The sequence below is a fragment of the Antechinus flavipes genome, chromosome X (genome assembly GCF_016432865.1).
Source record: "Antechinus flavipes isolate AdamAnt ecotype Samford, QLD, Australia chromosome X, AdamAnt_v2, whole genome shotgun sequence".
NCBI lineage: Eukaryota > Metazoa > Chordata > Mammalia > Dasyuromorphia > Dasyuridae > Antechinus > Antechinus flavipes.
This window is the reverse complement of record NC_067404.1, coordinates 47,238,994-47,253,701: the sequence shown is the minus strand read 5'-3', so window position 1 is coordinate 47,253,701 and position 14,708 is coordinate 47,238,994.

Below are 14,708 nucleotides of genomic sequence, written 5' to 3'. Positions count from 1 at the left end.
CTCTCACAAGGGAGCTAGAAGAAAAATGGGGAAAGCAGAGTGAGGCTTGGCAAAAGGAGAGGGAAGCTTGGGAAAAGGAGAGGGAGGCTTGGCAAAAGGAGAGGGAGGCTTGGCAAAAGAGCCTGGAGAAGTCAGTTAAAGAAAGAGTGGATAAAGAAGTAAAATCCTTGAAAAATAGGATTGGTGAACTGGAAAACAAAATTGGCGAAAAGGAAAAAAATTCCACAGAACAAAAGAACTCAATGGGACAATTAGAAAAAGATTTTAAAAAAGTGAGTGAAGAAAATACTTCACTGAAAATCAGAATTGAACAAGTGGAATTGAATGACTCGAGGAGACAAGAAGAATCAGTCAAGCAAATCCAAAAAAATCAAACAATGGAAAAGAATGTGAAATACCTTCTGGGGAAGACAACAGACCTGGAAAACAGATCCAGGAGAGACAGTCTGAGAATCATTGGACTTCCAGAAAAACATGATGAAAAAAAGAGCCTGGACACTATTTTCCAGGAAATTATCAAAGAGAACTGCCCAGAAGTCATAGGAACAGAGGAAAAAATAAACATTGAAAGGATACATCGATCACCCACTGAAAGGGATCCTAAAATCAAAACACCAAGGAATATAGTGGCCAAATGCCAGAACCCTCAGGCGAAGGAAAAAATATTGCAAGCGGCTAGAAAAACCCAATTCAAGTATCAAGGAGCCACAATAAAGATCACCCAGGATCTGGCAGCATCCACATTAAAAGATCGAAGGGCCTGGAATATGATATTCCGAAAGGCTAAGGAACTTGGTATGCAACCAAAAATAACTTACCCAGCGAGAATGAGCATCTTTTTCCAGGGAAGAAGATGGACATTCAACGAAGTAAGCGAATTTCATCTATTTCTGATGAAAAAGCCAGAACTTAACAAAAAGTTTGATCTACAAATATAGAACTCAAGAGAAATCTAAAAAGGTAAAGATTAATCTTGGGAACTATATTTCGACTATATAGATGTATAAAGAATACATGTATACCTTGTTCTAGAAATTGATGTGGAAAGGACATTGTACCAGAAAAAGGGTAAAGTGGGGGTAGTACATCTCATGAAGAGGCATAGGAAACCTATTATATCTGAAAAAAAGAATGAAGGGGGATGAATATAGTGGGTATCTTACCGCCTTCAGAATTGGCTTGAAGTGAAAAATCTTAAGACATATTCAATCTATGGTGAAACTTCTCCGACCTCATTGAAAAGTGAGACAGGAAAAGTGAAAAGGGAAGGAATAAGCTAAGAGGAAGGGAATACGGAAACTGGGAGGGAAAGGGGTAAGATAGGGGGAGGAACTCTAAGGCGGGGGGAGGGATACTAAAAAGGGAGAGCTGTGAGAAGCAAGTGGTGCTCACAAGCTTAATACTGGGAAGGAGGGAAAGGGGAAAGAAGGGAGAAAAGCATAAACCGGGGTTAACAAGATGGCAAGTAATACAGAATTGGTCATTCTAACCATAAATGTGAATGGGGTAAACTCCCCCATAAAGAGGAAGCGGTTAGCAGAATGGATTAAAAGCCAGAATCCTACAATATGTTGTTTACAGGAAACACACCTGAAGCGGGGAGATACATGCAGGTTAAAGGTAAAAGGTTGGAGCAAAATCTACTATGCTTCAGGTGAAGTCAAAAAAGCAGGGGTAGCCATCCTAATCTCAGATCAAGCTAAAGCAAAAATTGATCTAATTAAAAGAGATAAGGAAGGGCACTATGTCTTGCTAAAGGGTAGCATGGATAATGAAGCACTATCTATATTAAACATATATGCACCAAGTGGTGTAGCATCTAAATTCTTAAAAGAGAAACTAAGAGAGCTGCAAGAAGAAATAGACAGTAAAACTATAATAGTGGGAGATCTTAACCTTGCACTCTCAGAATTAGATAAATCAAACCACAAAATAAATAAGAAAGAAGTCAAAGAGGTAAATAGAATACTAGAAAAGTTAGATATGATAGATCTCTGGAGAAAATGTAATGGAGACAGAAAGGAATACACTTTCTTTTCAGCAGTTCATGGAACCTATACAAAAATTGACCATATATTAGGACATAAAAACCTCAAACTCAAATGCAGTAAGACAGAAATAGTAAATGCATCCTTTTCAGACCACGATGCAATGAAAATTACATTCAACAAAAAGCCAGGGGGAAGTAGACCAAAAAATAATTGGAAACTAAATAATCTCATACTAAAGAATGATTGGGTGAAACAGCAAATCATAGACATAATTAATAACTTCACTCAAGAAAACGATAATAATGAGACATCATACCAAAATGTATGGGATGCAGCCAAAGCGGTAATAAGGGGAAATTTCATATCTCTAGAGGCCTATTTGTATAAAATAGAGAAAGAGAAGGTCAATGAATTGGGTTTGCAACTAAAAATGCTAGAAAAGGAACAAATTAAAAACCCCCAGTCAAACACTAAACTTGAAATTCTAAAAATAAAAGGAGAGATCAATAAAATTGAAAGTAAAAAAAACTATTGAATTAATTAATAAAACTAAGAGTTGTTTCTATGAAAAAACCAACAAAATAGACAAACCCTTAGTAAATCTGATTAAAAAAAGGAAAGAAGAAAATCAAACTGTTAGTCTTAAAAATGAAAAGGGAGAACTCGCCACTAACAAAGAGGAAATTAGAGCAATAATTAGGAGTTACTTTGCCCAACTTTATGCCAATAAATTCGACAACTTAAAAGAAATAGAAAAATACCTCCAAAAATATAGCTTGCCCAAACTAACAGAGGAAGAAGTAAATATCCTAAACAGTCCCATCTCAGAAAAAGAAATAGAACAAAATATCAATCAACTCCCTAAGAAAAAATCCCCAGGACCAGATGGATTTACATGTGAATTCTACCAAACATTTAAAGAACAATTAACTCCAATGTTATATAAACTATTTGAAAAAATAGGGATTGAAGGAGTCCTACCAAACTCCTTTTATGACACAGACATGGTACTGATACCTAAACCAGGTAGGCCGAAAACAGAGAAAGAAAATTACAGACCAATCTCCCTAATGAATATTGATGCTAAAATCTTAAATAAAATATTAGCAAAAAGATTACAGAAAATCGTCACCAGGATAATACACTATGACCAAGTAGGATTTATACCAGGAATGCAGGGCTGGTTCAATATTAGGAAAACTATTAGCATAATTGACTATATCAATAACCAAACAAACAAAAACCATATGATCATCTCAATAGATGCAGAAAAAGCATTTGATAAAATCCAACATCCATTCCTAATAAAAACACTTGAGAGCATAGGAATAAATGGACTTTTCCTTAAAATAGTCAGGAGCATATATTTAAAACCATCAGTAAGCATCATATGCAATGGGGAAAAACTGGAACCTTTCCCAGTAAGATCTGGAGTGAAGCAAGGTTGCCCACTATCACCATTATTATTTAATATCGTATTAGAAACACTAACCTCTGCAATAAGAGTCGAGAAAGATATTAAAGGAATTAGAGTAGGCAGTGAGGAAACCAAACTATCATATCACTCTTTGCAGATGATATGATGGTATACCTAGAGAACCCCAGAGATTCTACTAAAAAGCTATTGGAAATAATTCATAATTTTAGCAAAGTAGCTGGCTACAAAATAAATCCCCATAAATCCTCAGCATTTTTATACATCACCAACAAAACCCAACAGCAAGAGATACAAAGAGAAATTCCATTCAGAATAACTGTTGATACCATAAAATATTTGGGAATCTATCTACCAAAGGAAAGTCAGGAATTATATGAGCAAAATTATAAAAAAGTCTCCACACAAATAAAGTCAGACTTAAATAATTGGAAAAATATTAAGTGCTCTTGGATCGGCCGAGCGAACATAATAAAGATGACAATACTCCCTAAACTAATCTATTTATTTAGTGCTATACCAATCAGACTTCCAAGAAAATATTCTAATGATCTAGAAAAAAATAACAACAAAATTCATATGGAATAATAAAAAGTCGAGAATCTCAAGGGAATTAATGAAAAAAAAAATCAAATGAAGGTGGCCTAGCTGTACCTGATCTAAAACTATATTATAAAGCAGCAGTCACCAAAACCATTTGGTATTGGCTAAGAAATAGATTAGTGGATCAGTGGAAAAGGTTAGGTTCACAAGACAGAATAGTCAACTATAGCAATCTAGTGTTTGACAAACCCAAAGCCCCTAACTTCTGGGAAAAGAATTCATTATTTGATAAAAACTGCTGGGATAATTGGAAATTAGTATGGCAGAAATTAGTCATGGACCCACACTTAACACCATATACCAAGATAAGATCAAAATGGGTCCATGACCTAGGCATAAAGAACGAGATTATAAATAAATTAGAGGAACACAGGATAGTTTATCTCTCAGACTTGTGGAGGAGAAAGAAATTTGTGACCAAAGATGAACTAGAGACCATTGCTGATCACAAAATAGAAAATTTTGATTACATCAAATTAAAAAGCCTTTGTACAAATAAAACTAATGTAAACAAGATTAGAAGGGAAGCAACAAACTGGGAAAACATCTTCACAGTTAAAGATTCTGATAAAGGCCTCATTTCCAAAATATATAGAGAACTGACTCAAATTTATAAGAAATCAAGGATTCTCCAATTGATAAATGGTCAAAGGATATGAACAGACAATTTTCAGAGGATGAAATTGAAACTATTACCACTCATGTGAAAGAGTGTTCCAAATCATTATTGATCAGAGAAATGCAAATTAAGACAACTCTGAGATACCACTACACACCTGTCAGATTGGCTAAGATGACAGGAAAAAATAATGATGAATGTTGGAGGGGATGCGAGAAAACTGGGACACTAATGCATTGTTGGTGGAGTTGTGAATGAATCCAACCATTCTGGAGAGCAATCTGGAATTATGCCCAAAAAATTATCAAATTGTGCATACCCTTTGATCCAGCAGTGTTTCTATTGGGCTTATATCCCAAAGAAATACTAAAGAAGGGAAAGGGACCTGTATGTGCCAAAATGTTTGTAGCAGCCCTGTTTGTAGTGGCTAGAAACTGGAAAATGAATGGATGCCCATCAATTGGAGAATGGCTGGGTAAATTGTGGTATATGAATGTTATGGAATATTATTGTTCTGTAAGAAATGACCAGCAGGATGAATACAGAGAGGACTGGCGAGACTTACATGAACTGATGCTAAGTGAAATGAGCAGAACCAGGAGATCATTATACACTTCGACAACGATATTGTATGAGGACATATTTTGATGGAAGTGGATTTCTTTGACAAAGAGACCTGAGTTTCAATTGATAAATGACAGACAAAAGCAGCTACACCCAAAGAAAGAACACTGGGAAACGAATGTGAACTATCTACATTTTTGTTTTTCTTCCCGGGTTATTTATACCTTCTGAATCCAATTCTCCCTGTGCAACAAGAGAACTGTTCGGTTCTGCAAACATATATTGTATCTAGGATATACTGCAACATATCCAACATATAAAGGACTGCTTGCCATCTAGGGGAGGGGGTGGAGGGAGGGAGGGAAAAAAAATTGGAACAGAAACGAGTGTCAATATAAAGTAATTATTAAATAAAAAGAAAAAAAAAAGAAAAAGTTTACACATGCAATTGGGAATTACCTCATGAAATAAATAAAAAGCACTAAATAAAAAAAAAGAAAAGAAAATGGGAGAGTGAGAAAGGAGAAGGGATAAAGGGGGTTGATACTAAGAATGGTCAACTCAGTTCCTATATGGTGCTAATGAGACCAAGGTCACAGGTTCAGAGCTCTTTCTGGACCATTTAACTCTATTCCTTCCTATGCTCACTGACTACATTCCTGTCCCTCAACAATGATCTTAAGAAACCCATTCCAATGGATTTGACAAAGGGAATCCAATGCGTTTATGGATTAATTAACACAAGTCCATTTCTCCCACTTGAACATATCAAACCTCATATTCCTATGATGGTGGGTCATTATTATGACATGCATTTGCGTGTGAAATATAGTACCTGTAAGGTTGAGAACTAGAAAGGAACTTTTAGTCTACATAGCTCAAGATCACCATCATCACCATCACCACCATCTTATTTCTATAAGATATATATATATATATATGAAATATAATTTCTATTCTATTTCCCCTTCTGGGGAAACTGAAGAACAAAGAGGTTAAATTTAACTTGTCCATATTCACATAGCTAGTAAGCTTTAGAGCTGAGATTTGCACTCCAAATTCCCTTATTTTCTCAACATCTGGTACTGCTTTTATAGAAGAGGGCTCTGTATGCACTGCCATGAGGGGGGCCAGTTATATGGCCCAAACCAATGCAAGTGTAGCCAAGAGATTCCTCCCCTACCTCCACCTCCATTAAAGCATTTGTGAATGGACCTTGGTAATCATCCTAGTTATATGTGAGAAACAAATGGATCATACATCAGTTCCCTAACTTCTGGCCTCACTCCTACACCTCTATGTTCTTATCTCCCTACTTTCTCCCCTTGGGGAAAGGAGAGAGAAAGACACACAATTCTGTTAATGTGCCACAGTGTCTGAGCCCACCCCCAGAGGTAAAATAGAGTCCTGAAAGCATGACCAGGACCTTGACAGACAAGGAATACAGCTCTTTCTTCAGTGTGCACATGGAAGAACTTAGCATATTACTAAATTGTGTCCCAAGGATCTCCAATAAGCCATTTAGAGTCTCTTTGCCTAATTAGTATGCCTGCTGAGTATATGCACTTTATAAATCCATCACATTTTTGACAAGGTCACTTTCGACTTATTATCCCGTGGAACAGCTTACCCATTCAGCACTGGCCTTGAACATTTCCCCCACAAGTCACCTGCACGTTCCAAATGACTGGTTCTATTTTGTAGGGGTTCTGTTTTTGCCAGGCACATATATGATCATGGAGATCTTGTTCATCTTTATTATTTTAAGTGAAGAAACCAACTGAATGAGAAAAGGAGGAATCAGACTAGGTTTGGTTTTATTAATTGAGTATAAAGACTACAGTTTGGAGATGGTGCATAAAGTAACATTGGGTTAACTCAGGAAAAAGACTCCCAAATGTTAAATTCTCAACATGTCATTAAGCCACTGTTTGCCAACCAATGGACTGCTACCGACCATTTGGTCCAGTTGGTCATAAAGGCCGCAGCCAGGAGTGGTGACAAACCAGACTTTCCACTCCAAGCACTGACATTTTCCCTGTGTGGATTGCTGCCAGGGATATACTTAATTTTGGTCCCGATATCCTAAATAATAATAGAATCATAGATCTAGAGGTGGATGGGATATTTAGTCCAACCCCTCCATTTTACAGAGAAGGAAATTGAGATCCAGAAAGGTTAAGTGATTCTATAAAAAATCACACATAGAATCACAAATCTATACCTAAAAGGGACCTCCTTGGGTCCAATCCCCTCATTTTACAGATGAGAGAATAGAAACTCAGGGAAATAGCTTGCACAAGGTGATTTAGATAGCAGAGGCTGAATTTGACCCCCAGACCCTCTGGCTCCAAACCCATTCCAAGCACATTACACTGTACCATTTTGCAACTATATGTTATACCTCTGTCCTTGCTGAATCACAACCTTAACTACTGTAATATACAGCACCGAATTAAACGCCCTCCATCCCTACTAGCCACAACAACTGGGTGCTCACTAGTGAGAGATGCAACAAACAGTAACTTTATACATGTATTTCTTAAGTAATCGAGCCAGTGTGGGGCACTGGATTCTCTAGACCAATATCTTTCCTCTTTTGCTGTCAATTAGAGCCTTAGACAAATGATCATATACTACAATTCTCCCTCCCCAAAATGATTTATTGCCTCTGGGAATAGAGAAGAGAACTGTCACCCATTGCTCCATTGGTACATCACAGCCAATTTATAAATTTACCTGGGCATCACACAATGGAAAATGTTGGGAATGAGCGCACTAATCAGTGCAGTCCTGGGGCCTGTTTGCTACAGTGATAACTGAAATCCACCAGATGGTACAAGAAAATGAAGCCTTAATCCAACAATGCTCACATACCTTTCCAACTACTGTGCAAACCACCCAGGCCTATCTGGCTCCGTATTATACCCAACAGCTCAAAAGATGATACATTTTCTAACTCCCAGTCTTGGTGGATTAATGCTCAAAAGCTCCTTATTTGGCCTCTATTATCCACTAATCTTTCTAAGCCTTGCACATGCATGAGAATGAATTTCAACTCAGTATTTTATTGCCCTGGTGAGAATGGAAGGGAGAAATGAGAAGGACTAATTTAGCCTACTTCACTTAAAATATTACCTTTTAGAATAGATATACAGTAATTGAAAAAATGAAAGCTTTAGAAAGTCTCACTAAATTCAGAAGACATTTCCAACAGAAATATGTGCTAATGTAAATATTGGTCTGGACAGATGGGCCGCTTGGTGCAGGAAGCCCAGAAATCCATTGTCTTGGATGTCCTTGGGGATACACTGATTAACACCAGGCTTTTGCAATGATAGGTAGAAAGACCAGAGGCCTTGTGCCACTGCTGCAATCGGCATGCTCATGGGGTTTTGGCCAGGCAGGGAGCTTTAAACTGGACAAAGTGAGCGGTACGTCACAGATTTTGAGACTCTTCTCTGGCAGTCAAGAGGGTGGTAGGCAGACTAGTCAGGCCACCCAAACAATGCGATTTCCCTTATTTGATCTACCAGATTTAAAATCTCACATTATGAGTGCAAGGGATAATGTTGTAAAAAAAATTACCCTGGCATGGATTCTGTCAATATAAAGTAATTATTAAATAAAAATTTAAAAAATGTTTTAAAAAATCTCACATTATTTCCTTCTCCGCCTTGTGATAAGTATCTTTTAATTTTAATGTTTCTTTTCCTGAATTTTATTGATTCTTTTCTTTGAAAATCACCTTCATTTTCCAACATATCACATTCTCTCAACCACTCATTAGAGAGCTGTCCCTTATGAGAAAGAATAAAAAAAGAAGGAAAAAACAGTTCAGCAAAATAAACCAAAACAGCAACTAAATCTGACAGCATATACAGTTCTCAACATCGCAACATCCAATCTCTACAAAAAAGGAAGGGAAATGAATTTTTTTCTCTTTTTTTTCCAAGGAATAAGATTAATCATTATAATTACATAGTCTTAGATTCTCTGTTTTTATTCTTTCCTTTGACATTATTGGAATGATTGCATAAGCTTTTTTCTGGCCTTACTTGCATTATTCTGCATCTGTTCAAAGAAGTCTTCTCATGCTTCTCTATGATTATGATTTCCACTGTACTACTCTTTTTCATTCATGTACTACTCTGTGTTTAAGATACTTCTCTTCTAATATATTACAACAAATGTTTTCTCAATGAGCAGGTAACAAATTTGCACAAAATACTGAGTAAAAAAAGCAGGACAAAACTTGCATGGCTTCAAAATTTGCTAAACTAACCCTTTTCCAAATGGTCTAGAAAGTTGAATAAAAGAGGAAGGATTAATTTATACAAACTGAGTAGGCCTTATATGTAAATGAAATGTGTTAAGAGGTATCAGAGGTCTCACAGATTTCCAATATCCCTTTTTAAATTAGTGGAACCAAAGAAATCATAACGATGGGCAATCAATTGTTTTACTATTTTAGTTGGAAGAAGCAGCAGCAGCAGCAACTAAAAGGCACAGTTCAGCCTGGGTCTCCAATAAGGAAGAGCTGAATTCAAATCCAAGCACAGACATTTATTACCTGTGTGACACAGAAAAAGTCATTTAGTCCCTATTTGCCTCAGTTTCCTCAAGTATAAAATGGAAATAATAAGAGCACCTATATTTAGAGTTGTTGTGAGAATCAAATGAGATAGTATTTTTTCAAGTGTTTGGCACATACAGGGTACTTAATTAACGTTTGCTTCCTTCTATAAATCAAGCACTGACTTCACAATTAAGAGACTTGTATCTTAGATCTGTCATGAATCAGCTGTGTGACCTTGGGAAAATCACTCCACTCCTCTGAAGCTATTTTCTTCTCTGTAAATTGAAGGTGGTAATACCTGTTCTATAGCACCTACCTCACAAAATTAATCTGAAGAATGAGATAATTTATTTGAAAAGTACTTTGCAAGCCATAAAGAGTTATACAAATGAGTTATCAGTACAACTTTGGGGAGTCTTGTGCTGAGGTGAAGAAGCTTTTTAAAAATTTGTCCTGTAATTGAACTGTTTTAGGTAATCAATTTTTGCACAATGGATTTGCGAAAGAGGAACGTACCCATATGTTTGTTCTAAGTTATATCTTTTCAATCCTCCTAGCTTACTCGACCTGAGCTCATTGACATAGGCAGATACATTTTCAATTTCTTTATAACTGACTATTCCACTCCAGGAAAAAAATTAAGAACAAACTGTATAAATTATCAAATCTGCTTCTGGCTTCTAGAATTCTGAAAATATTAAGTGTCCACTATGTACAAGATTGCAAATCCCTGTGCTAGGTACTATGTATTCTAAAACAAAGAGAGAAAAATCCTTGCCCTCAAGAAGCTTGTAGTCTCCCTGTAAGGAAAAACTATGCAAATAAATAAGCATAATACAGGGAAAATGGAGACAAGAGACAAATACAATCAACTAAAGGGACTAGAAAAGGCTTCACATAGGATCCAGAATTCCAGAGAATCTCAGGTAATCCAACTCCTTCATTTTTCAGGGGAGGAAACAGATTCAATGCATGATGACTTGTCCAACTTAACCCATGGATCTTAGATCAAGAACTGGAAAGAATCTCAAAAGTATAATCCAACTCCCTCATTTTAGAGAGGAGGAAACCAAGCAGATGAGCAGAATGATCATATATTCTTCACAGATGTGTCCAGATACCTCATAAAATGGACCTTGAATTTGGAATCAAGTCCCTGGGTTCAAATCTCAGCTCTGTTTTCTAGAGTAAACAACCTCATTATTTGCAGCTTTAGTATTTTTTGCTGTAAAATGAAGGTAATTATTTTGTAGATAATTACTTTGTGTTGTATAAATGGGCATTACTATGATCATGGTATAGGGAGAGGGTCTCTTTGAATCAGTTTTAAACCATTTCTTCAGGCCTTACCTCCTCCTGTGATATCAGACTTTCAGCATCCCAAGCATACATAGACACACATCCCCACATGAATATTTCCTTCTGGGCTGCTCTCCCACTTTCCTTGATTTCACCATTATCTCCAGAAACTTGCTTTCTTACAAGGGCACATCACCTCCAAAACTCACACCACCTCACTATCCCCTGTTCCCTCCCACTGATTGGAGAATGGACATCTGAGAGCTCCTTCCAGGTCCTCTATTAAAGGAGGATGCTCAAGGCACTCACCTTTTCATTTCATTTCCCACTTAGCTGTATAACTTCATCATGCCTCCAAGCTAGGTATTTTCCCTTTCCTCTCTGTTTTTTAGCTTTTTTATGTGCTGTCTTCCCTCATTAAAATATGAACCCTTTGAGGGCAGAAACTTTTTACTTTATTTATACTTAGTGCTTAGTACAATGCTCAAAAATGTTTGTTGCCTATGGCATATGCATGACCTATGGAGGTATGTACCTGAGCATGTGTACACAAAAATTTTTTGATGTAATTTTCTAGGATTTCTCTTTTTTCCTTTTTTTGCCTTACTCTTCCTATCTTGCTCAGGTTATATGTAGACTTGGCCACATACACAGATCCAAATACACTACTAATCAATATGGGGGTTTTCATTTACTCCATTTTTTTTTGACTTGGGTAAGTCCCCCTCTCAGGTAGATTGGTGGCCATTCTAGCCAAGGGAATTATATATGATAACTGATTTTGGTCTTTTTCTTACTACATTTTTATTTTCTCATTATATTTTCTTATAATTGATATATATATGTATATATATATATAATTTATAATAATTCTTATTATATTTTCTTATTACAGACCCCTCCCACTCAACTTTAATCCTATTGAACCTTAGAACTCCTGAATTCAAGTGGTCCAAAAGCTCCAGCCTCCCACAGTACCAGGAACTATACTCAAGAACCACCATCATGTCCAATCTCTAATATTTCTGTTATGACTTATGTTTTAGTAGTAATATAAATACTTTTTAAGTGACGTAAATAGTGAATAGGCATTGATGTATGGCCTACTATGTATCAGGAGGATGCTAAATGCCCTTTGTTTCATTTTTAAACCACATCTGTTATTTCACTGGTGTAGGGAACTCTAGTAATAGAACTTCCTCTACCAATGCAAGACTGTACCCACTCTCCAAATTCGAATCAGTCATAGAGAGTTGCCCGAGGCATTGGGACACCCAGGGATTTGTCTAGAGTCACATAGTGAATATGAGCCAGAAGCAGAGCTTGAAAAACAACTGGCCACAAGGCCAGCTCTCTATCAACTATATATCACAGCTATCTCTTTCTCCGATAAGCATAGCACCTATGCCACATATTGGACCAGGCAAATTTAACGAGCAAACACCACTGAGTTAAATGGCTGGGGCTGGAATTGTGAATTGCCAAACTAAAGTGATAATACGCAGTTTGAAGGTGGGGATGTGATCGAAGTTGGTGGTATTCTGGTCAAATGTCCTCTGGTGAAATCCTCTTTGGATGTCTCACAGTGGGGGTAGCAATGAGCCTGCATTATCAAAAAAATAATCTGTGCCAGGAAAAACCAAGATAGAGAGCTTATAAGCCTCCAACTCCAGTTGGACTCCTTGTCTGTTTTATGGCCCAGCTAAATCAGAGAGGTTGACCCCAGGGAGACCCTAGGACGCAATTGTAGGTCTTTTGGACTACAATCCACTAAATTGTAAAGTGGATATAGTCTATTTCAATGATGGGAGAAGACACATTTACAAAATGACAAATCCTTGAAGCATATCTAGGCCCATGTGTTTCACAACAAACACTGTCTTCAGCATAATTAAAAGAAGGCAGGACTGTGAATAGGAGACATGCCTTCTAATTGAAGTTCTTCCACTAACTAACCACATCATTTTGAGCAAGTCACTTGTCCCTTTTGTACCCAGTTTCCTCTGCTGTAAAATGAGGTGGTTAATCCTTAGTGTCAAAAGCCCCTTTCTTGATCTAAATTTTTTTGATTCTGATGATGCTACTGAATCCTACCTACCTCTTTTTTGAGCTCTGAGATGTCTTTCTCCCTCCTTCCTGACCCCACATTAAAGAAGGCCACCATTTAACGCAGATCTATAAATATATGTAAAACCATACTATGAATACTTCTATTTTATGAGTTTTTTTCTCTGGAAGTGGAGAACATCTTCTTTCCTAGGTCCTTGGTAATTGATTTGAGTGATTATACTACCTACTCAGAATAACTTGGTTATTCACAATTTTTTTGAATATTATTGCTAGGACTGTATAAAACATTCTCTTGGTTCTGTTCATTTCACTGCATTATTTCATGCAAGTCTTTCCATGTTCCAAAATCAGCCTGGTTGTCATTTCTTACAGCCCAGTAGTATTCCATCATGATTATATACTGCAACTTGGTTAGTCATTCTCCAGTTGATGGGCATCCCCTCAATTACCAATTCTTTGTCACTACTAAAAGAACTGTTGGATCAAAAGGTATGGACAGTTTCATAATGCTTTGGACATAATTCCAGATGTTCTCCAGAATGATTGGATCACTTTATAGTTTCACCAAAAGAGCATTTAGTGTCCCAGTTTTTCCACATCCTAACATTTGTTATTTCCCCCTTTTATCATCTTAGCCACTCTGATAGGTAGGAGATGGTTTCTAAAAGTTGCTTTAATTTATATTTTGAATCAATAATAATTTAGGGCATTTTATCAAATCACTCTCTGTAGCTTTGATTTTTTTTTCTTCCAAAAACTGCCTGTTCATATACTTTGGCCATTTATCACCTTGGGAGAGTGATTCATATTCTGACAGATTTGACAAAGTTTTCTATATATTTGAGATATGAGGCCTTTATTCAAAAAACTGTCTATATCCGCCCCACACACATGCTTCTCTGCTTTTCCTCTAATCCTAATCTAATCCAATCCTGAATCTTCTAGTCCTTGGTTTTATCTGGGCAACCCCTTTTTAATTTAACGCAATTAAAATTATCCATTTTACATTTCATAATGTTCTCTATCTCTTGTTTATTCATAACTTCTTCTCCTGTCCATAAATCTGACAGATAATATGTTCCATGCTTTTCTACAATATCTCCCTTTACATCTAGGTCTGTATCCATTTTGAACTTATCATGAGAAATGGTATTAAATATACACATATACCTATCACTCCATACCTAGTTTCTATCAGATTGCTTTTCAATTTTTCCAGCAGTTTTTATCAAATAGTGAATTTTTATTCCAAAAGCTTAAATCTTTACATTTATCAAATATAAGATTACCAAATTATTTACTATTGTTCATTTTATATCTACTCTATCCCACTGATCTACCATTTTTTATTTCTTAGTTAATATTAGATAGTTTTGAAAATTACCACTTTATAATACAATTTAAGATGTAGTACTGCTAGGCCTTCTTCCTTTACAATTTTTCTCATTAATTCATTTCATATTCTTGACCTTTTGCTTTTCCAAATGAATGTTATGTTATGTATGTTATTACTTTTTCTAGCTCAATAAAACAATTTATTGGCAATTT